Source organism: Mastigoproctus giganteus, chromosome 6 (assembly GCF_048544385.1).
Source record: "Mastigoproctus giganteus isolate SK-2022 chromosome 6, ASM4854438v1, whole genome shotgun sequence".
Taxonomy (NCBI): domain Eukaryota; kingdom Metazoa; phylum Arthropoda; class Arachnida; order Uropygi; family Thelyphonidae; genus Mastigoproctus; species Mastigoproctus giganteus.
In genome coordinates, this window is record NC_143580.1 from 56,524,271 (window position 1) to 56,547,912 (window position 23,642).

Sequence of the window (23,642 nt, forward strand, 5' to 3'; positions counted from 1 at the left end):
GATGGGCAGCAATGATTTGGAGGGTGATGGGATGATGGCCAGCCGATATCATAGCTCGTTGGATGGTGGCCACTGTGGCTGTAGGTGGGGTGTAAACTTGTCCACGGATAAGACGATCCTGCCATTCTGTAGTCTTGCTCCGTAACCCATTCGACGAGCAGTCGTACCTTCTCGCAGTCATTATTCCCGACGTCTGTGCACTGTGGTATTGCCATGGCCCGCACGTTCCGCTACGCAACGAAGCAGAGCCTCTCGAAAGCCGATAATCCTCCCTCTGTCAAAGTCTCAGTTGCTGGTATCGGTGTCAAACGTGACGTCTCGGTATCCTCTACAATCTCTTTGCAATCTGAAGTGGATTCCTGCGAGACAGAAGCCTGTTAACTGCGTTCCACACGCATTGCTTTGAACTGCACGATTTGTAAGTTTGTTTTCACAAACAAACGTAGAAATTGTGCAGTTGAAAGCATAAATGTTGAAGGATTTCAAAGTTATATTTTTGAAAAAATTTTAAAAAATTGCGGTTAACATTTAAATATGCGCCCCATTGTTTTTCTAATCAGTTTATTCCTTTTTCAAAAAATTCTTTCAGCTCTTGGTGGAACTACTTTTTTATATTGCCATCTGACACTCGTTTGGAGAGGTTTGGGTTCGATTCTCATCGACAATTGGAGCAATTTCTGATCCCTTTCCATCCTCTAGTTAGCCAATCTCAAGCATAACTGTAGATTCCCCCATGATTTCGGGGTTTTCATCCCGCACCACTGCACCCGCGAACATCCACTTATACAGCCATAAGATGATATGGGGGCACACTTGGAGGCCGGTAATACCAATATTTATTTCAAAAAATTCTGAATGGATGCGGGGCATTTTTAAAGCAAAGACTGAAACGGATTAGAATCGGGTTGCTTCCTTTTGTTGGTTGTCCCGGTCTCAGTCAGTTCAAAGTTTCAGCTTAGAGTTCTGTGTTAATGTCAGCATCAAATTCTTTGAAGTCTAAACAGCAAACGATCACGGTGGGTCACGACTATGATGTGATTGTAATTGATAGTAAAAGAATTTACTAAGTGTATAAGGAGGACTAGCCAGGGCGGCTCTAACGGAGTGATGTGTAAACAAACAGATATTTCATCTTTTCATACTGAAAAGATTAAACTCCAGTTCAGAATAATGGTATGTAGCCAGCAATGAAAGAAGACAATTGTGAGATTAATAGCCTTCGTGACAGCTCAAACGATAATCCCATTCGTAAGGTCTGTTCTTTTTTCAGTAACCATGGAACCCACTTTGCATTATCGAAGATTATGAATAATGAAGTAAGAACTTGTTATGTTGATGTGCATCAGTCGTGAAAATTCTGTAACCGTTATATACCTGTTATTGCATAGCTCAATTTCCAAATGTTCAACGTTGTCATTGGATTTCGTGTGGTGGGCTGTCCTTTCTTGGCTATTTGAGTAGCAGACTCCATCATATACAGCCAAAATTCTGTTATGAAGTTTTTGTGATTCTTGCACCCACCTCAGCGATTAAAAATTGAATAACTATACGCTTATTCATTTTGTACCCACTGTATATTTGAAACAGCTTCAAATATACAGTGATTTCTAAACTTCCTCAATGATATTGAGGAAGATTAGAAACTGGACTGGCCCAATATTGATTCTTGAGGTAGTCCACTTGTTACACTGGTCCACCGTGAGGAATTTCCATTTATGAATACTCTCTCATATCTTTTAGGCAAAGACATTTTGGCGAGGGTCACCGATAACTCCAATTGCTCTAGTTTGTATAACAGCCTTTAGTGGGAACTGTATCAAAAGTTGTGTTGAAGTCAAGGTAAATAATATCAAAGTTTAACAAATAGATATTTATTTAAAGTATACCCAGTATAAAATAAAATAAAATATTTCAGTAGCTTTCGGAACTCGTGTCCCTTCGTCAACTGACAAATTTGAATACATTACAAGCAAAGTGTGGCACGTTACTCATTCGTCATTGTTGTAGCACGGACGTGTGCTGCCTTGCGCCAGTGATCATCCATCAATAAAACGGTTGTCTCCAGGATTGGATGTATACGCATGCCTTTCTGGCGATTTAATGCCTTAGGGTTGTTTATTATGTTTAGTGACTCTAGCCATAGGCGGTGGCGAAAGTGTCGTGCGTGGTCCACTATCTCAAAGTCGCGCTTGGGGTCAAGATCGTGGTTGGTAGCCCAAAAATGTTCTGCAAGCGCGGACTGGTCAGTTTCGGCAAGCCGGATTGCTCTGTCGTGTTCCGTGAGGCGATCCTGGAGACGTCTCGATGTCTCACCTACGTAGCAACTGTTACAGGCCCTACAGGTGATACGGTACACTACATTGCTGCGTAAGACAGGTGTGACAGGGGTCTTCACACTGGAGACAAGTGAACGTAGGTTCCTACCTGGTAATTGCACACATTTGATGTTGTAACTTTTCAGGATCTTCGAGATACGTCCTGACACTCCTAGATAGTACGGAATGTAGGCGGATGATATGCCGACTTGCTTCGGAGGTCTTGGGTTGGAAGTAAGTTCTTGTGCCTGTAACAAGCATCTGTTTAGTACATGGGATGGATAACCGCATCTGGTTAGGTCCGCCTTCACACGGGAGATCTCGTTACGTCTAATTGTGTCGGTGCTGGAATGGCTCCAGGCCCTGGAGAACAGGGTGCGGGCAGTGCTATTGAGATGGCTTGGAGCGTGGCCGGACCCGTAGTTGGTGAATTGACCGCACCACATGGGTTTGCGGTATACTGAGGTCTCTAGACTTGGGCCTACGCGATGCACTAGCACGTCCAGAAACGGGAGCGAACCGTCCACCTCTGATTCTACGGTAAACTTGATGAAATTGGATAGAGAGTTGAGGTATTCTAGTAGTACGGTTTCAGAACCACGTAGTATTATGGTAAAAATATCGTCGACATATCTACACCACGTTGTAATAGGTGTAGGTGGGTTCTGGTGTATCTGCTTCTCCAGATCTTCTCCATCTCAATAGCACTGCCCGCATCCTGTTCTCCAGGGCCTGGAGCCATTCCAGCACCGACACAATTAGACGTAACGAGATCTCCCGTGTGAAGGCGGACCTAACCAGATGCGGTTATCCATCCCATGTACTAAACAGATGCTTGTTACAGGCACAAGAACTTACTTCCAACCCAAGACCTCCGAAGCAAGTCGGCATATCATCCGCCTACATTCCGTACTATCTAGGAGTGTCAGGACGTATCTCGAAGATCCTGAAAAGTTACAACATCAAATGTGTGCAGTTACCAGGTAGGAACCTACGTTCACTTGTCTCCAGTGTGAAGACCCCTGTCACACCTGTCTTACGCAGCAATGTAGTGTACCGTATCACCTGTAGGGCCTGTAACAGTTGCTACGTAGGTGAGACATCGAGACGTCTCCAAGATCGCCTCACGGAACACGACAGAGCAATCCGGCTTGCCGAAACTGACCAGTCCGCGCTTGCAGAACATTTTTGGGCTACCAACCACGATCTTGACCCCAAGCGCGACTTTGAGATAGTGGACCACGCGCGACACTTTCGCCACCGCCTATGGCTAGAGTCACTAAACATAATAAACAACCCTAAGGCATTGAATCGCCAGAAAGGCATGCGTATACATCCAATCCTGGAGACAACCGTTTTATTGATGGATGATCACTGGCGCAAGGCAGCACACGTCCGTGCTACAACAATGACGAATGAGTAACGTGCCACACTTTGCTTGTAATGTATTCAAATTTGTCAGTTGACGAAGGGACACGAGTTCCGAAAGCTACTGAAATATTTTATTTTATTTTATACTGGGTATACTTTAAATAAATATCTATTTGTTAAACTATGGACCCCAGTACTCTAGGCCCATTTGTCACTAATATCAAAGTTGTTTCTTGCTTCCAACTGTTTTTGACTTTGTCATAATAATTAACTGCATTAGTCAGGCAAGACTTCTTCATGAACCCATGATGTGATCTATTAAGGATACGATTCCTATCGATTGTCCTGTGTATATGATTTCTAGTGTATAAGGAGTAGATTAAGATCATTCATAATGAGTCAATCACACTTGGCTGCCCATTCAAGTTTCCCGTAAAGATTTTTATCACACAGGTCAGAATCGTTTGGTCTATAACCTCCCCCAACTATCACCTTCCCTTTACTTAATAAATTTAGATTTAGATCGATTCCTTGTGTTTACAAACAGGTGAGCCTTATAGCTTTCACAAGAGCTTTTGATAAGAAACGTGACTCCTTATCCCTCCTAAACACTATTCTCCATAATCATATTCTTTATCCTCTATTCTGGATGGTATCATTTCATCTATTTACAACACTCCTGGCATTACCATATAAACAAATGATTAAATCTTATCTTTTGTCTCTTTACAACCCAGATGCATCCCTTATCGTTGCTTAAACACGATTTTCCGGGTGGTATGTGACTGCTGGTGGTTTTTGAACTTATTTCGGTGTGTCCTTCTGTGAATAAGGTAATTACACGTCGGACACAAGTATTCGCTCGTTGGTTTAAGTGTACACGCATCCGTTTACCACTACCTTGGTTAGAGCTGTTATGTGTCGAACAGCCATCGTATAAACAGAGTGCCTTGCCTGGTAATTTGGTACATCTCTGTACTAAATTATTAAGCGAAGCATTCGACGTTTGAAGTGGTGCATGCTTGTGGTCAGTATTTTGAGCATAACTTGCATTTCTGAAATATAATTAGAGCATCTGAGTTAAGCCAGCATTTCAGAAGTATTGAGCAGTAATAATGCATATTTTTATTAAACTAAAATTTATTAAGGTAAGTTGCAAGGGCCCCCCTGATTATGAGGGCGTAAAAGACCCGAGTTCAAGCTCTGTCGATGACAGGAGGAATTTTTATGGGCCTTTTTCGCAACGTGGCTGAATTAGTCGATCTCGGGCGTGGATAGCATGGTTTTTTTATCCAGCAAGCATAAAATCGACCTCAAAACACACGCAGACAATATACACGAAGTAATATGGCCTTGGTCAATGATCTCTACTAGAACAACAAATGCTTCCTTAAAAACATGGGCGATAAATTCATCAATAAGTAAAAAGAACCGGAAGGGAGCATTAGATCTAGTTACCAGTTGGTTCGTTGGGTTAGCCGAGACTTTTTGTTTCAGGTAATTAAATGCTCAACATCTGACAGTGTAATTCCACCTAGTCATTTCGAAGCGAATACCATAATACATTTATGGAATCAGAAATAAGAAGCGTGTGTGCTTAGTTCTCTTAATAATAAATATTGTATGGCAAGCAAATGAACTAGTTGAAGACGCATGTCAAAGGTCGTTCTAGTACATCGCGTACGTGTCGTGAATATCTCCATTCTCACGCACAGAATTTCATAAGTACAGCGTGTTTTTTTCTTCATGTTCGTCATTGTCGAGGAGACGAGGTCATAGCAGGAAAAAAAGTCAGTTCTGGTACTGGTATAAAAAACAAGAAGTAATGAAATAAACTTCAGAGCACCAACAGATATTTAAGTAATATTTCTGTAATGGAAACAGTTATTTTAATGAATATATAATGGAGACATCAATCAAATTTAAATGTTTTAAAAATTTCTGGAGTATATATACGTGGAAATCAATCTTCACTTTCCAGGGTTGGAAATTGAAGATTTGATTGCTGTCATGAGCAATATATTTGCATACAGACGGGTCTTCTACTTCTAATCGGGTAAAAATCGGGTCTTCTACTTCTTCTGACGTTATAACCCAGGTTGGGTCTTTGCCTTCTCGACAATGTTCCACCAGTAAGCTCTCCTAGAAGTCCAACTTCTTATTCTCATGGTCTTTTAAGTCCTTTTCTACGTAATTCATCCATCTTTTTCGTGGTCTTCTTTTCCCCTCTTCCCTGTAGGTTTCCATTTCATTACACTCTTAGTCGTGCTGCTATCATCCATTCTCATAACATGTCCCAACCAGGCAAGTCTCTGGCTCTTCACAAATGTGACGATGTCCACACCCTGAATAAAATTGTCATGGTTCATTCTGATCTTCCAGGATCCATCAACAGCTTGTATGGGCCCAAAAACTTTTCGGTAAAGTTCTACACTCTCAACAACTGGCTCATCTTTACTCGTTAATGTCCAAGCTTGACAACCTATGTCACAAATGGTTTAATGAGGCTTTTGTATATTTTTAACTTTAAATGTCTGTTCGCCATTGGTTGGGAATTAGATGCGTGTAGTAAACAAATAAGAATCATTTTGAATATTAATGATCAAAAGAACTTTTTGAGAAGTTGACAACTTCTTTATTTATTTTTTTGAAGCATTTAAGATATTCAGCAGAAGTCAGAAAAAGTTATCAACACTTCTAACGCGACTGTAATTTAACTTATGCGCACCAGAGGGCATTTTTCAGCTTAAATAACCTTCCAGGGAGCTAACTAATCAGAATATGAAAGAGGCCTGGAAGCACGATAAGACGTATACTTAAGTAAGCTTCTTTATGTTTAAACTCATGCATAAACCTTCACTAAAAAATAACAAGAAGCAAAAAAAAATTGTAGCACAGAAATCGAAGGTTGATTAAAGAAAATCTTCAACACTAATCCTAAAGAGGATTACAATGTTGAAGGTTACATAAGGATATTTTAAAATATAACTAATTGGAGGTTGACGTCATTGATAGCACTCAGCGAACGAGGAAAGAGTGAAAAATTAAATGATACAAAAAATATAGCAGAATTTTTTTACGCGAATATATATATAGTGTAATAAACTGTGGGCCATATCTCGGTTTACCGAGAAGTAAATTACTGAAAATAGTTTGTAGTAACACCATGTAAAATTAATCAACTAATATGGGAATGTAATTCAGTTCAAGATTTAAATTGAACGAAATATTTCTCGATAAACTGACATATAGCCTATAAATCGAAAATACAGTAAACTGTGTTCGATCATGAGAATCATTCTGCCCCTTCCTGAAAGCCGACTACCTGAAAGCTAAGGCTTGAGTTTGTGTTGAACTTTCAGAAAGATACTGTAATCCTCGATGAACTCTCTAATAGACACCACCTGCTGCTGCTGATGAGAAAAGCCAGTAGTTACAATGCAGCCGTTCTGGCGGTGTCTCAGAATTTTAAATATACAGCGGATTCTTGTTCAAGAAATGCTATACAATTTAAAAAGATATTAACTTAGAGATATTTATCTCTAAGTCTATGCGGTCCTGTTTAACTTAAATCCAAGCTATAGGGCCGAGATAATATTCCATGATTAGAAATCGAATGCAGTAAAGAATACCAGTTTTGTTTTGTTTTGTTTTCAACTACTGCTCTGAAATATCTTCCTGCAATCGTGTTGTGGACAAACGTATTTAAGTAAAGGAAGATGCGTTTTTCCACCAATCCAGAGAACTCTCAACCGGCCATTAGTTCCAGGAACTCCTTACTAATTTATTCAGACACCTTTTATTTATTCTAAGGTGTTACTGCATGCTGTAGTTAGGTTAGTTTCTTCTGTACGCAGTCTTAAATTAAACTTGTCAAATTTAAAGTAAAATACGTTAATAATACGCTTTAGTTGGCAATGCAATTACAAATGTGGACCAGTGAATAGAAACAGTAACTAAAAACCAAAACCCCGTTGTTTTATTAGAAAATGGTATGGGTCACGTGAATTTACGTGGCGTCACTAGCGGGGGAACCTGCCCTTGCAATAATCACAGTTCGTTTAACGTTGCAATGGGGGATGTGTTCATTTTCACGGTTTGTGGTTACGCTCACGAGGGAAATACTCTACCAGGCAAACGGCTATTACGAAACGAGATAGAATTTTGAAGCGAAATAGTTATTGGATGTGCGTCCACTTTAATCACACTTTCAAGGAATCAGGGGACACATTTTTGATCCCTTATAAAGGAAGTGCTGTTTTATGATTAAGTTTACCAGTGGAGAGTTCGATTTTATAAATTATTTTGATAGAAAGCTTATAATTTATTTAAAATTCAATAGCAACAACATAGTCTAAGAGACTACAGTATTTAAGTTGGAGATTGAAAGTTAATTGAAGAATTGGTTGAGGATTTTATTTCTGGAACCGCTCGGATTGAGTAATAGAAAATAATTCGTAGTGTCCATTCTGTCTGCATATTTTTAAATTATCTTTTTCGCGTCCAGGCCAAAAGGACTAGAAGATGACTGTAATAAATAGTCTTCATTACGTAGCCGATGCTTCCAGTGTATGTCTTACTCAATTTCCTTTTTCGTATTGTCTTCTATTTTTAGTGTTCCTGCTCTTAAAATTTCCAATGTCGTTTCTTTTATTTTTCTTACACTCTGTTCAATTACTAGAATCCATGATCGTGTATATGCAGTAGTCCTTGTCTGAAGTGTTTTGTGAGTTCGAACTTTTCGTGCTTGTTTTGTTTGCAGCAGTTCATTCTTATCTGCTTACTAAAGTATGTCTTACATCCGACCTTTTCTCAGTGGTCCCCTTCCTCTTTAACTCCATACCTGTGTCGCGCATTCTTTTCCCTCTTGAAACTCCAGCAGTGTCTTTCATCAGGTGAACAATCAAGAGTTTCTCGTCATCAGAAGCGCACAGCATTTAAACCGAAGCGTAAAAGATCGAAAACGCTTCCCCCCCTTCCTTATAAAGAAAAGGATGATCTCCAATGACGTCATCACACCGTGTGTGTGCGCATATGTCTGCCGGTGATTCGGTGGATTATCATGCACCACACGCACATGATCAATCTTGTTCCAATTCCATACTTGAAATATGTCTCACAATGCCACGTATCGGAAGAAAAGCCTGCGGTGTTTTGCATGTAAAAGAGTTTAAGGAGACGTAGAAATTCTTCCCTCCCCGTCTCGGGTCCAAATGTAGAATATAGATCGCTTCCTGATAAGTTGAGTACGCTGCGTGGAAATGACAGCTCGTCAGGCTCCGTCCCTACTTTCCCTCCGGAGAAAGCAAAAAATTCGACTCTCCATCATTCTTTTGATGAATTCAAAGATATTACCTGAAGGAATAAGGGAGTTTTTCCATCTGAAAAACTCCATTAACTCAGGTAAAGAGAGACGTGTTTACCGTCTGGCTCCTTCCAAACAACTTTTGTAAAGGCGTAATTAGGGAGATCAGCTTCTTTTCAACACTGTATCACGATCTTGCTTGAAAAAAGTATAATCGTGTTGGAAACATTGGAAATCACTGGAATTCGACAACAAAAGAGTGAGAAGTATATTTATTTATCAAAAGTTAATGGCGAGCCCTTGGAAAATGAATTGTATTTTCAATGAATATGCCTCGAAGATACCACCTATAACTCGGGATCTGTATTTTGGATCATCAGTCCAATTCTTGTTGCCTTCATTCTTGTTACTGTTCGTTTTCTTTATATTTTCAAGAATTTATTTCAACGTGATCGTATTCAGTTACTGAAAATGGTCCTGTTGGAATAAAAAGTTTCATTGATTGAGAGGTTTGTTTATTAAACGGATTGGACTTCTAACATCAATCTCCAGATTATTTAAGCCCATATACCAACTTCACTATACTTTTATATAACAAAGAACTAGTGTTGATGCAAGTAGCGCGATGGAGGTAAACATATAAAGTTGAATACCTACACATACCGGCAAAAATATTATGAACCTTGCATCAGCTAACATCAGGGGCTAGTGGCTGCCTGTTCACATTGCAGAAGTTCCAGTGTGTGGAAGATATATTATGAGGCTGTACTCTTGTGCTATTGATTGGGTTGAACTTTGCGACTGGCTGCTATTTCCTGGGTGTAGCATGAAAAGTAAATGATTGCAGAATATTAGAGTAGTAAATTTCCTCGATAATATTTTGTTCATAAATTTTGGATTTGTCTGGATTCTCTGATTTGGAGTTGGCTTTAGTTTGAAGTACTAATTTACGCACATACAGTGACTGAACGGTAAATAAGTGGATTCTTCCAGAAAAGATAATTGATGAAGTTTCTTTGAATAACTTCAAATTCATTGCGCTTAGTCTTGTGGAGATTCCAAACGGAAATTTCACATTCTTGAAGAAGAATCCCGTTGGTTCTGAATAGAAGTAATGGACATCTGCAGTGTTTGAGTGAATAATGGAGTCAGTCAGTAGTTTTAATTTCGATATCGATGATTATTTTATGTGTAGACGTAGGTATACAAGAACACAAAGCACTTGTGAGACCACACTTGAAATACTGGATATCGAGCGTCTTGAAAGGATCCAAAGACGGGCAACGTGCCTAGTGATATCAGCTAAAGATCGCCCATGTGAGGAAAGACTTGAAATATGTGATCTACAGCGCTTGGAAACTATACACCTTAGAGGAGATTTGATTGAAGCGTATAAGTCCCTGAGAGGAGAAAGTAAGATGAGAGAGGGTGAAATTTTTCGCTGTTATTTGAAGTGCATTTTATGCATTCCGGAACAGCCAAAAGGACTAGAAGGATGCTTTATTAAATAGTATTGAGTATGTACATAGGAGCGAGGACGCAGTAGCACATGCTCTTTGGGTGAACCGTGTTTCAAGCCCGTGACTGCTAAATATGATTGAATTTATGATTTATTGTTCTACTTATCTATGTGAGATGGCCCTTTTTGAACTGAAAAATAAATGAAGAACTTTTAAAAATAAACAGGTATAGAAATCGTATGTGATAAGCATCTATACATTTATAGTTTCTGAATATATTCTAGACTAGAAAAAACCTGAAAATATTCAACCAGCACCAGGTGTCATCGGTACATGGAGAGTGCCAAAATCCATGTTTACAAACGGAGTTGGTATGTGCATATTTTTATCTTCTAGAATAACTTAAGAAGTGAAGTATTCTGTTAAATTTTTTTTTTCATCAGGACAAGGACCCACTGAAATCATCAACTCTTGACTATACCACCAATGCGCTGGTGGCTTTAAATTGTTTTTCTGATCCTGTTATTCTTCAGATTTACACCCTAATACTTTTTTGTTCAGATTAATGGAAAATTACCTGAAATCAATGAGACAACATACCAAGCAATATACTAACCGAGGGATTCCAGATTGGGGGCTGTTCTCTTTGCCACGCTTTTTGCGTCAGCCATTGATCTATCGGTCTCTGTAAACCAGAATATCCTCTCGTAATCCGAAGAACTTAAGCTATTCATCCTCTCAAAGGAAGACGACAAAGCCAGCATTATATCACGGAACTCCCAGCAAATAACACTCTCATTTTTATATCAGACTATTGGCATTGAACTCGTGCCATAAAAAACAGTGCAAATCTCTTTCATCATGAACATAAGAAATTACATTATCTGTAACCCTCTAACTTATCTCAGATGACACAAACTACTTTTAAACATCATCCATATCGAGGATAACGATATAAAAAAAAAAGTTCTAATCTCCCTAAAGAGGACTACGTACTGGGCTCTGATCTAATCCCTTTAATAGTCTGGAAAAAATGTTCACTTCCTTTATTCCCTATATTATGCAATTTTTTACAATCAAGAAAAACTATCCTGCTTTATTAACCCATCGGAAATTTTACATGGATTTCAACATTTTGGGGTTCGGTGTTGATGAGGTTGTATCTCATCTCCTTTTGGCACGTCTCTACTGAACTAGATAAGGGGAGCGTGGTGATGTCATATACATCGATCTATCCAGATCTTTTGATTCAATCGATCATGCCGTTTTAAAAAAAAGCTAATCATCTATTGGCTTACAACCCTCTAATTTTGTCAATGGATTCTATAACAGATAGAGTATACCAAATTAATTTATGTGGCACCCTTTTCAAAGATATTACATTTCATACTGGAGTACCGCACGGCTCTTCTTTGGGGCCACTTTTATTTAATTTTTACATCAACGACCTCACAAAAATTAGCTATCCTCAAGACATTAAAATTCCATTATATAAGATGACTTTTTTTTCCCTACCTGTAATAATTTAGATCAATGCCAATCATTAAAAATTGCTCTAAATAAATTCAGTATTTGAGTGCATCAAAATAATTTTTAAAATCAACGCTGAAAAGAAAAAAGAAAATTCAACCTGCTTACATTCAAAGACCCAAGACAGTTAAACGTCTTATACCGCAAATAATTAAACAAGGTTACACACAGAAAATATTTTGGAATTATATTCGCACAGAACGGCCCATTCCAAAAAACACATCAATCATATCTGAAGCATATAAAGAGATTAGGATTTGTTAAGAGAGTAGCTGCAGGTTTATACAATTCTGAAATAACCAAAATCTTATTCTGTCATTAGTAGTGGCCAAATGTAGTCCTTCCTACATTTCAGATTGCTTTTCCAGTATGGAATTCTGAACTCCGGGACTCTAAAAGAAAAACTTGAATATCTACAGACCAGAATGATAAAATTTATTTTGAAACAAGACCTTATTTTTACCTATAAAAGCAACTATCCCCTCAAACCTCTCTCAACCAGAAGACAAACCCACGGCCTCAAGTTGATCTGTAGAATAATCAAAAGCACATCCGTTAATCTTGGTTTATTATCCAAATATAGCAATCAGAATCATACACTATACCTTATTCAACACAAATTTCAGAATAGAGTGTGAAAGACTTCTCTTTGAACTCGTGCTAATCAACCACTACGATCCTTTTGTCAGATCTACGTTTTGTAAATATCTAAACAACTCAATCAGTTGTTTATTATTCAAATATTCACCAATCGTGGTTAAAGTGTAACCCTACGAGTACCAGGGAATTCATGGTGTATAATGATGTCTGATGAATCCTGGATACTCCAGCGGAACATTGTCTTTTCTTTGTTACCCAAGCTTGATTTTACAGCTGGTTCATCCAACGGAGTAAATATTGAATAATCAAGATTATTTCATATCGTTATTTACTGATTCTCTGTGTTGCTACACGAACCACTCGATTGGGAATGCAACTGTGTGCTTCTCTTTAGCTTCTATTTGAAGCAACATTGCGGTCTTTAAAATAGGTCCTATACAAAATCATCAGAACTCATATAACGGTCCTTCAACTTGGTCAGTGCTTGGCTTGGGGCTTTCCTTTCAAAGTTTCGATTGGTTTTTGTAAACATCCACTAAAGCTTAGATCTGATACGAGTGGATCTTTTTGTCATTTCGACACGGGTATTGCAGTCTGAAGTTTTCGTATTTTGTTATAAATACAGCAGGAACAAATGATAGAAAACAAAATCGGAAGAGGAAGAAACGTGCTTTTTGTCTTCAGATATCATAAATACGTTGAACTACTGTACGTGCAGTAATAGATTCGTCATCTTTGGGTTATGAATATCTCTGCGATGGACTTTCGGCTGATTACAGTGAAAAGCACAATAGAGAAATTATTTTTTTGTATGCCTACTTTCCGAACTCAAGTTAATCCAAGAAATTTATTTTGATTAAATACAGGTTGTTAAAACATTTTAAGTAAGCTAAACATCTTACGGATGGCGAGAAAACGTCTATAGTTTCATCAAAATAAATTACTGTTTCAATATTTTCTCGTATTGTATTAAATTAGATTTTTCAAAATGAACTCATGAATCTTCTCCAAAAAACTTGATCGTTCCTGTCTCTTCGACGTACATTACAATTAATGATCGTATAATTAACCATTTTGCCTAACATCACAAGCAGCTAAGCCCTCGCGGGTAACAGAGCGCATATAAGCTCCATCCTCCTGTACCAGGTGGAAAAGGTCCAGATTCGAATCCCATCACTGACGCGAGAAATTCTTATGGGCTTTTATCACAACGTGGCTGAGCAGTCGGTCTCGGGGGAGGATTGCATGATTTTACTCCCAGAAATTCGGGGTTTTTTTTTGTCCAGGAATATCAACCATGCAATTTACAGACATACTGCATAATATGGTCGAAGTCCTGATGAGCCAAAAACCCTACAACGACAACAACTGCAGCTCCATGCAGTCAGAACACAAGAACAAACAATAAATATGAAAATGTCATCCAGATTTCGTTTATCGTGCATTCATTCGATATTAATTTTTATACCATTTCTTACCTGGGCAGAAATATTCTCACATGCTTTGAGTTCGTGTGTCATTTAAGTGCTGGATGAATAATTTAACGAGTGCAATCCAATTATATGTCACGCAGTCTGCCATTCGTTGCTAGATGGCATCTTGCGGAGGACAAGAAAACGTGCTGATACTTTGTTTGAAGTGCCTAAAGATTTTTGTAACATATAAAGAATCGACTGAAAAAGAGAATGGAGAAGTTAAGACTTAAGTTATTCTTTTGTGATGATTTCATTTGGAAATGAATGTCTCTGAAACATCAACTGTATTTAAGGATGTCTAAGGATGCTTGTTTTAAATGCAAGGAATAAGGATTATGATTACACCTGGTATACTTCTATAACACACAGAGTAGTCATTTTATTCTATCCAGTGGTATATTGGATTCTGATTAATATCATAAACTATTCCTGGTTGAGACTTTTCGAATGATATATGATTTATCTTTGTAGAGGCAAAACTCGAGGCTAATGTCATCAATAACCATATTCAGTATTGAAGAACAGTTTGATGTTATTATGGGTGGTACAGCTTGTAGGATCGCCGTCCTTCCCATTCTGGATGGAAAAGACCTGAGTTGAGTTCCTTCGATGATGTTGAGGGATTTTTATGGGCCTTTTCACAACGTGGCCGAGTTAGTCGGTCTCCGGCGAGGTTAGCATGGTTTTCATCCAGCAAAAGGAGAATTGACCACAGCGCGCGCACAATTTCCAAAAAATATACACAGAGCAACATGGCCTTAGTCGCTGATGCTCCTAAAACCCAGCAACAGTTATAAGGGACTGTGCTTTTCTAAAATTGACTGCTCGAACATGCGCTTTTGAATGATCTACTTGCACTTTACACAGGGTTTTGGACAAACTGATACAGGTAGATAGACAAGAAGGAAGTCATGGTGGATTATTTGAGTAAATACCCACTTTGACAATCTATAAAACATGTTCATTATATCCTATCACTTATTTAACAAGCGCATTATACACATATTTCACAAGGGAATGTGGCATATGAAGGATTTCCTTATTTGTCCTTGTTTATACTGCATCTTTCGCAATGTCCTTCATCATTTAGGATGACGCAGTATCGTAAAAGGAACTCCTTTCTTCTTGAGTATATTTGCATTTCATACCTATATCCAACCGTGTTTGTGTTCATTTTCAATGCTGGTTTTCATATCTTATAAATACATCGGGTAGATCGAAGGGATTTAATTCTGTTATCGATTCGTGGTTATTAGCTTTCGTTTCCAAACCACCTTTAGAACAGTTCTCGCTAAAGAGGTTTGTTTATAGCATGTACATCTTTCAGTACTTTCGCTGTTTTATTTTTCCAGTAACCTAATACTGAATGCATTAGTAGCCAGAGTTTCTCCAACAGAGATTGAGTAATGGCAATAGGGAAGGAACCGTCGTCATGGTAACATTGTACAAGACGCCATAAAACGTCGATCTCATGCATTTTGAATTCAGTCATTTGAAATCGGGTTTGTTTTACTCCGCTATTTATTATGAGACTATCAGCAAAAAAGAATGTTTGGTACTCGAGAAAGGAAGACAAAAGATCTTAAAGAGGAAATAGTAAGAATAATACGTAGAATCAAAAAGTGCATTCATCGAGAGTTTTTTAATTACAATTAGTAAGTTGTAACACCATGTTGTGTATAAGTTTAAAAAAACAGCAAATACAAAATATTGTCATATATATTTCAACGCCATTTTTCTTTTTTTTTTAAAAATGGCGCTCTATAAATATTATAATTAACAAAACAATTTGACACAGGCAACTTCCGATTGGGCAGGAATATTAAATTAACAATTCAAACGTACCACCTACATCCCTACCAACTGATAAAATCAAAATTTTCAATAACTTATTGGGAAAAATTCAAGAAATTACGTATTTTCTGAGAGCAGACGATTATTAAATCAAAAATTAAACATTTTTAAGAAAAGAGAATCATTTATTTTCAAAATTTCAAACAATCGCTTGTTTTTGGACGTTATTATCAAAAAACAAGAGATCTCTTGGTTTTTGATAACAATGTCCAAAGACAATAAATAAATATTAAATATTTTACTGCTATATAATTGTTTTTTTTTTTTAAATAGAAATTTCGATTAGAACTTGTCTTTTTTTTTTTTCAAACTTTTTAAGGTTCCCAGAAAGATTGAGTTCAATTTTATGTTATATTTTTTAGTATAAACCTTGAATTTATTTCGATATACAGCAAGGACAAGCGCCTTCTAGAAACTTCTATAAGTGTTTGTACAAAAATAGGAAGTACAGCACTTACTCATTAAACTCGATATTCCTGGACTCTGATTGGTTCTTATCATAGACGTTCGCCGGTCCTTCTGCGGGACGTGAATTTACAAAACGCGGCGTAGTCCTGGACACTTGTTCTTGCAAATGCGCAAAGTTGGAATCTCTTACCGAACATGATCGGTTTTAGTAATGCTGCTTTATAATCACGTAGCAGATGAGATCCTCCCATCGAAGACTGCTGATCACCCAGGATAGCAGCCAAGGACCGTGCATCTAGCTGAAGCTAGACTGGGAATACGTACTGACGCGGGCTGTGACTAGCCCGTTACTCGCTGGTCTCCACTTGCTACTAACGCCCTCTAGTTGCGTGCGTAATTCTTTGTATGATAAGGAGAGGGATCTTTGAGGAGGAGGATCCTTTCGTGGGGTGAACTGACTCACTACAGTGGTGTTTAAAATAACAAGTTCATGGCCCACTGAAATATAAGTGTACTTAACTTTTAAAATCACCTTTTAGAAGCGTTTATCGAAGCATCCTAAATGTCATTGAAATAGGACAAATAGAAATCCGGCAATTATTATTATTTTTTCACATGACTATCCATATATGTCTGGTTGTTAAGAAATTTCTCTTCTGCAAATGCGCAGAAAAGGAGCGTTCTCGGTTCCCGCATATGTAGTAATTACTTTTTGATTAATTCGTTTTTTGTTAGCAGTTTACTAAATATAAAAATCATGAATTATTACTATTTTCTTGTTATATTAAATACGTGTTATTAAAATTTATGATGAAATAAGTAAAGTGCATTATGAAAATGTTGATTGCGTACTGCAATATGATGTACGTTTTGTTGCTTTATGAGGTGTGGCAATGAAGTTTTTTTCGGACTGATGCTATAAAAAGAACAGGTTCAAAAGTGGTTTTACAAGAACAGAATTATACAAGAACATTACGGTATTTAGTAGTCATGGGTTCTTAAACTGCGGTCACTCAATGCGCGTGTATTTTGTACCCTCGTACTAGACACCCAGCTAAGGGGACTGTTTCATTCATGAAAATTTATGCGTATTTATTTTAAACTCAATATAATTGTGCCACTAAGGATTTAATATAATTCGTATATTAAGTAGATATTTTTATCATACTTAATATATGAGGAGCTTTTTAAAAGTTCGGGGCCTGAATATGAAAGGGTGGGGGTTACTGAAACTGCATGAAACCATTGGAGGTTGCTCTTTCCCATTCCATGGTTAAGAAGTGGGCAGCAGAATTTAAACGAGAGAGGTAAGATGACCTACGCTATGAAAAACCTTCAACGTCCATCACTATAAATGTTGACAGTGTGAGTGATCTAGTAAGTGTGGTTGATGAGTGACACTTCGGTACATTGCCAGAGTCTTGAGCATCTCATATGAACGCGTGTACCACAATAACAGAGGCCCTCGCTATTAAAAAAAAGTGTCAGCACGATGAATCCCAAAGTTGTTGACAGTAGATCAAAAGCGCACAAGACTTGTTAATTCAAGTGAACATTTGCATCGTTTTCAAGCAGAACCTGCAAATTCCTCGCAAGGTTTATGACCAAGGATGAGATGTGGGTCCATCACTTTCAGCCAGAGACAAAGGACGAGTCCAAACATAGCACTTCTCTCCCTCCAAAGAAACCAAGACTATTCCTTGTGCTAGTAAAGCTGTGGCATCAGTTTCTTGGGATGCTGATGAAGTATTGCTAATGGATTACCTTCAGAAAGGCATAGACAGTCAATGGGGCACGTTACGCATATATTTGGGAATTCACGTGCAACAACCTCCAGAATGTTTTCCACGGTCTCAACAGTTGCATGACTCTCTAGAAAGAGAGCAGTTAAATAAAGCTCTAGTGCCAGGATTCAAATAGAAATTGGGCTCTAAGCCTCTGGCTTCAATAACAGTGCCATGACCCATACCCTCCATGGATTATCGAGAACTTCCTTTCGGGACTAATGCTTGATCATCTTTCACGACCGTCTTCTCACTGTTTATGAACCAATGATTAAAGAGATCATTGTAAATATCAATTCAGCTTTATAGTATGAATTCAGATGTGCGCGATTACCACATAACTGAAGAGATGTTGGAAGATTGAGGTGATATTTCTTTCCTGGATGCAAACTACAGATCATTACCTTTTAGTAAATAAAATAGGGATTATTTCAAGAGTTGTATTATTCGAACAATCTTATGTGGTAAAGATGTATATGGCTCCGTGCGTTCATTAAATATTTGGGTGATGGAGAACTTTTTGGTTGGTAGAATTTCTAAACGGTCTTCGTAGAGTGATCATTTCCCTTTTACATCACCACTTTTTGCACTTTTGCTGAGGATTGCCATGGTGGTAGTAGAAGAGCGTCTTTTTGTGTTGTGGATGGGTTGTTTCCACGAGGATAGTAATCCACATTTTAAGGAGCACAGTTGCTCTTTTACTTATTACCTTCTTTGGAAGCCTAAAAGGCAAAGGTAGACCAGCATTTAAATTCCTAAACTTTCCAAATTCAAATCGAGTCTAGAGAATAAATATATTCGTTTGTTAGTTATGGTATAAACAATAAAATCGTGTTAGCTTAGCCATAAATACATTTTAGAAGGAAATGACCAGGTTGAGGAAGTTTTACTCTTCACGACCACGGGACTAGCGGTTGTCTACAACTTCTCCTTTACTGACCTAGTGCAGAGATTTCCTTGTAGCGCCTTGCAGCTGAACTTCTCGACCCTTAAAGTTAAATATCAACGGATGTGAGAATCCTGATGTACGAGTATATAGAAGCAAACCATTTAAAAAAAAAAAACTCTCAGGAACACAAAGGTTTCAACATCGTTCTCTCTTCTGTAACTGCTAACGATTGGCCAATGTCCAAAAGTTAAGTTTCTTTGCCACATCCAGCAAAAAAATTAACAAAGTAAACTGATGGAAGAGTGAAAACAAAGTGCAGTGTTATAATTGGCGATCGATATGTGGTTATATGCAGGAGTACATATCTGCACAGACTCCTTGATTCTTATCAACGTGTAACAATTTTTATTGGTCTATTTCTTTTTATTTTCCTTCTTCTTTCTCTCTTCTGTCTGTGTTTATTTCGTGCGTGTCGGGGTGGGTGTATATCATCAGCTGGAAATAATTTATCGGTATAAATCTTAGAGTTAATTTCTCATTATTTTATTAATTTCAATATTATATTTTCATGATTTCAATGTCGTGGATATACAATGCATATAAGCATCGTCTTCCTCCACCTCAGGGCTCGCAGTAAATAGGATTGCCAGTTGATTGGTGGAGAAGACCGGAGTTAGAGTCCCTTTGATGATGGGAGGAATTTTTATTGGCCTATTTCACAACGTCCAATTCAAATATCGGGATGTCCAATTCTCTGAACTTTCAGGGATGGTATATAATAATTTAATTCCTATGAAACGACAGCATATAGTTTCTTGGACAATCCTCCATGTTTCTCTTCTGCTCTTATGAGTGTTTTCCGACTGTTACAAAACAGCATTACTGTACAGTATTTATAAACATCTCCGTTTATATGTTTTGAATAACTCTGCCATTTATCATACCTGATAGCAGACATTTTGTGCAGAAATAAATCATGACCAAGGCAGAAAACTCCTAACGATTCATTTACGAAACTGCTTTCAGAATCAAACAACACGCGGCCAGTTAATTGTGTTGTTATTGGCCATTATGAAGTGACTTCTTTGTTTTTCCTATTAGGACTCACTAAGGAGCAAACGGCAATTGCCGAGATGGCAAGCGAATAGAAGAAAGTAACTACCACATCCTGATCACGTGACAGGGCTCTTTTTTCCCCTCCATTTCTTTCTTCACCGAACTCATAAGAGTGGTATATATTGGCCATCGATCCAGTGCAGGTAATTCGCAAGCAGTATTAAGAGCGCTGATGGTCAATCATGAACTTCACTTCTTGGAACTAGTGGACGCCTACCTTCAATAACAGATGTTAAGAAAAGGGACTTTGGGATATCATTTACCACAACGGATCTCGATTAGCGTTCTGGAAAAAACATTTATTTACTTCTTTTCCTTAACGCTTTTCAATGATAATTTTAACTTTGAGCGAAGTTAATTCTTTTAGATATTTCGTTAATTTCATGGAGATAATCCATCTGGATATTAGTAGTAAAAGCCTGGCTTCAAGTGGTTAACGTAGACCAAAATAATACACAATAGATGTTTTATTGAAAAGTACCACGTGAAGTATAAGTGCTTTAAACCAACCTGCTTGTGTTCTTTAAAGAATCATGTAAGACCTGACAGTTACTTCGCAGTCCAGAATTTTAAACTTATTTTTATATATGCGATGTTTAATAAGAATTTGTTAAGAGCGCAGGTCCTGCATACCACTTATAATTTAGCTTGACGTTGGTTTATTGCACCGTATAAGTATCACTAGGTACTTCACCCTTCACGACCCCTCGTTTTACAGAACCAAATACTTTCAGTTCTTCAGATACTTTCACCTCCGACAACTCAATGCAGTTGAAGTAAAAACAATACCTTAAATCAACTAATTTCATGTTTTCTGCTCTCTAACCAACCAAAAGCTAGCATACCATATCGCGAGAACCAAGATGAACCTTAGAAAATACTCTTACACTAACAGGACCCCATCTTTGGTCAACCATCTTCTAAATCTGGAATTAGTATTAGTGCAAATGCAACCATGAAGACTATCCCCATGGTACCATCTAGGATTTCATACAATCATCTGAACAAGGCATTGCCATGAAAGCTACAACAGACTGACAGGAGTATCCTTGGTTCAGTTTCATTTAAAAGGTCCACTCCTCTTGCGTGTACTGTTTGGTTAATAACAAAAGGCAATTTCCTCGTACATCTTTATACTTGAACTGAATAGCTTGCTGCTTACCATATGTATGTCGCACTGTGATCATAGATACCACTGCCCCCCTCTCCCGCAAAATCCTCAAACAACCGTTCTCACTATATAGCTACGCATGCTCAGGATGTTGTGTATGACTTCCATTTCTTTGTAAGTTTAGTTTGACATCAATTGCATAATAACGGGCTAGTTTCGTCTTAATGAACTCAACTTACGTTAAGTCGTAAGTTCCTAAAGAACTTAATATGAAAACTCCCAAAGCCAAAAGCACATTATACAAAGGCTTACCATATTTGTAGTCCAACATCCATTAATGGTATGACTAAAGCCCGACTTTGAGATGAATGGCTGGACATGCCTTCAGTGGACGGCCTTCCTTTCATTTTGTTTGCGATAAGTTCAAAAATATAACAAAGCAAGACTTAACAAACAGCTGCGGTTTTTAATTAATCCTTAATCGATATGCTACATGCAAAACTTTATTCCAGTGTCCCAGTACTGTTTCCTCACTTTTCAAGAACATTGGTTGATCATATTGACCACCATTACTTTCTTTTCATATTCTCTTTCCATCTTACTCCAGTTTTTATGCAAGAAACATGATGCTTATTCAAGATGACCACAGTTTCCTTTTCAATACAGAACAGTCCAGTTTATTGAAGTTATTTTCTATTCATTGGTATAGAGTAACTTCTCTATATTTGGCTCTTTCTAACTTTAGTATTTAGACTTCTATTTAGAATCATATGTAGGTGCAGGATTAATAACTTTTATGTTATCAGTTGAATCTTCTAATATTAAATGGACTCAAATGGGAAGGCTCACATTGACAATTCAATTTGTAATTATTATTGTCATGGTACCGTCTGTCTCTAACGTATTTAGGGACAAGGTGGTTGCTTAGAAATTTCACCAAGGCCACGAGACATCGCTATATGAAGTTTGCATATTGTGTGTAGTCTGTGGTCAGTTGGTTTTCGGGATGAAAACTCGAGTTTCTGATAGAACCACACAGCTGTCGAGATTTGAAGCCAGACAGTTTGGAAAGGCCATTATAGACAAAGTTGGAAAAAAAGATGCCGAGTGTTGTTTATAAAAATTTGAACTTTTTTTTTTTTTTGATATTGAACTTCTCGGCCTTTTTTGAGCTGATATGATTATGGACATGACAGGATTAACTTTGGTACTCCATCTTTCAGAGCAATTGTAGTTGATCTCAGTTTCTATGAAGCTATATAGATTGATCTATATAGATCTATAGATTGATCTTGGTTGACCTTCTGTTATACCGTCATTAAAATATCACTGAGGAAGATCCCAAAAAAGATGGGGCTCTCCAATAAAGAGAAGGGAAGCTTTGAGAAGAAAACAGCAAAAGAAAAAAGTATTCAAGAAGAAAAACATCACTTTTATAAGTTTAATATGTCTGTTCGTAGCTATCACAACTACAAAGAAGATCGGAATAATCCAGAAAGAGAGAGAAAGAGAGAGCCACGTGTCAAGTTCTGAACATTCTGGACGTAAGAGATAATAAGGGTGGATGCTGACACAGAAGCACGCATATAAGGGCAACCTAAGATACAGGCACGTTGCCCGCGTCTTTGCCTCCTCTTCCTTCTGATCAGCTTGGATCTGCAGAGCTCAGCTCAGCTGCTACTGAAACAAGAGTCGATTTTTTTCTTCTGCACCTCTCAATTCAATGCTCGGTGTAGTTTCAGAAACGACGCGCGCGCCGTATCGCCTTAATCAATATGTGTAGCGGCACTGAGCACGTAAATGCTGCGGAATAAAATAACCTTCCAGGTAGTTTGGGCTGTGGGCTCTATTGTCTAGATCTCCCTCTCTCTCTCTCTCTCTCCAAAGCTGTCTCTTCTTGTCTGTTATTGTTCGATCGGGTTGACAGATTAGTCAGACTTTGCAAGAAAGTCTTCTCCCTTCCCCCAACGCTTCCTTCTCTTAAGATTTTGTGATTACAGTTAAAAAGTGTTTCTCGGATGTTCGTATTAAAGTCTTTTGTTTGTCTTTTGCATAAATCAGTTTTGAAGATTAGTTCCTGGACGAAATAAAGGAGAAAGAGAGAGAGTAGTAGCAATACCAGATGCTTGTTAAAGCTGCCACCAGACGGACGATATTTATGGCAGAAAAAAAAAGTCAATGATGATTACCATCATGGTTTATTACTCTTTCAAGTGATTCTTGAATTTTCACGATATAATCATAAATTCTTCAGATCTTTAGGCTGTTAAATAAATGGAAAAGGAATAAAACTCCAACGCTTGATTGCGATTAAATGCTGCTTGGTTCTGTTATGAATCCCGAAGTGATACTTTATCGAGTTAATCAACTTTTGAAATTATAAAATGAACTGTTGGTAAATGTGCTCCTTATTCGAGAGCGATG

The 23,642-nt window shown here is 37.9% G+C and overlaps 1 protein-coding gene across 2 annotated transcripts in view; it reads right to left on the reverse strand.

Annotated features, from left to right (window-relative positions):
• Window positions 1–16,633, reverse strand: part of LOC150084308 (acetylcholinesterase-like) — a 113,001-nt gene extending 96,368 nt beyond the window's left edge. For both annotated transcript variants that reach the window (XM_090375971.1, XM_090375973.1), the window contains exon 1: window positions 16,369–16,633. The gene's annotated coding sequence lies outside the window, so the exon portion shown is untranslated. The remainder of the gene's footprint in view (window positions 1–16,368) is intronic.
• Window positions 16,634–23,642: the final 7,009 nt, after the last annotated feature.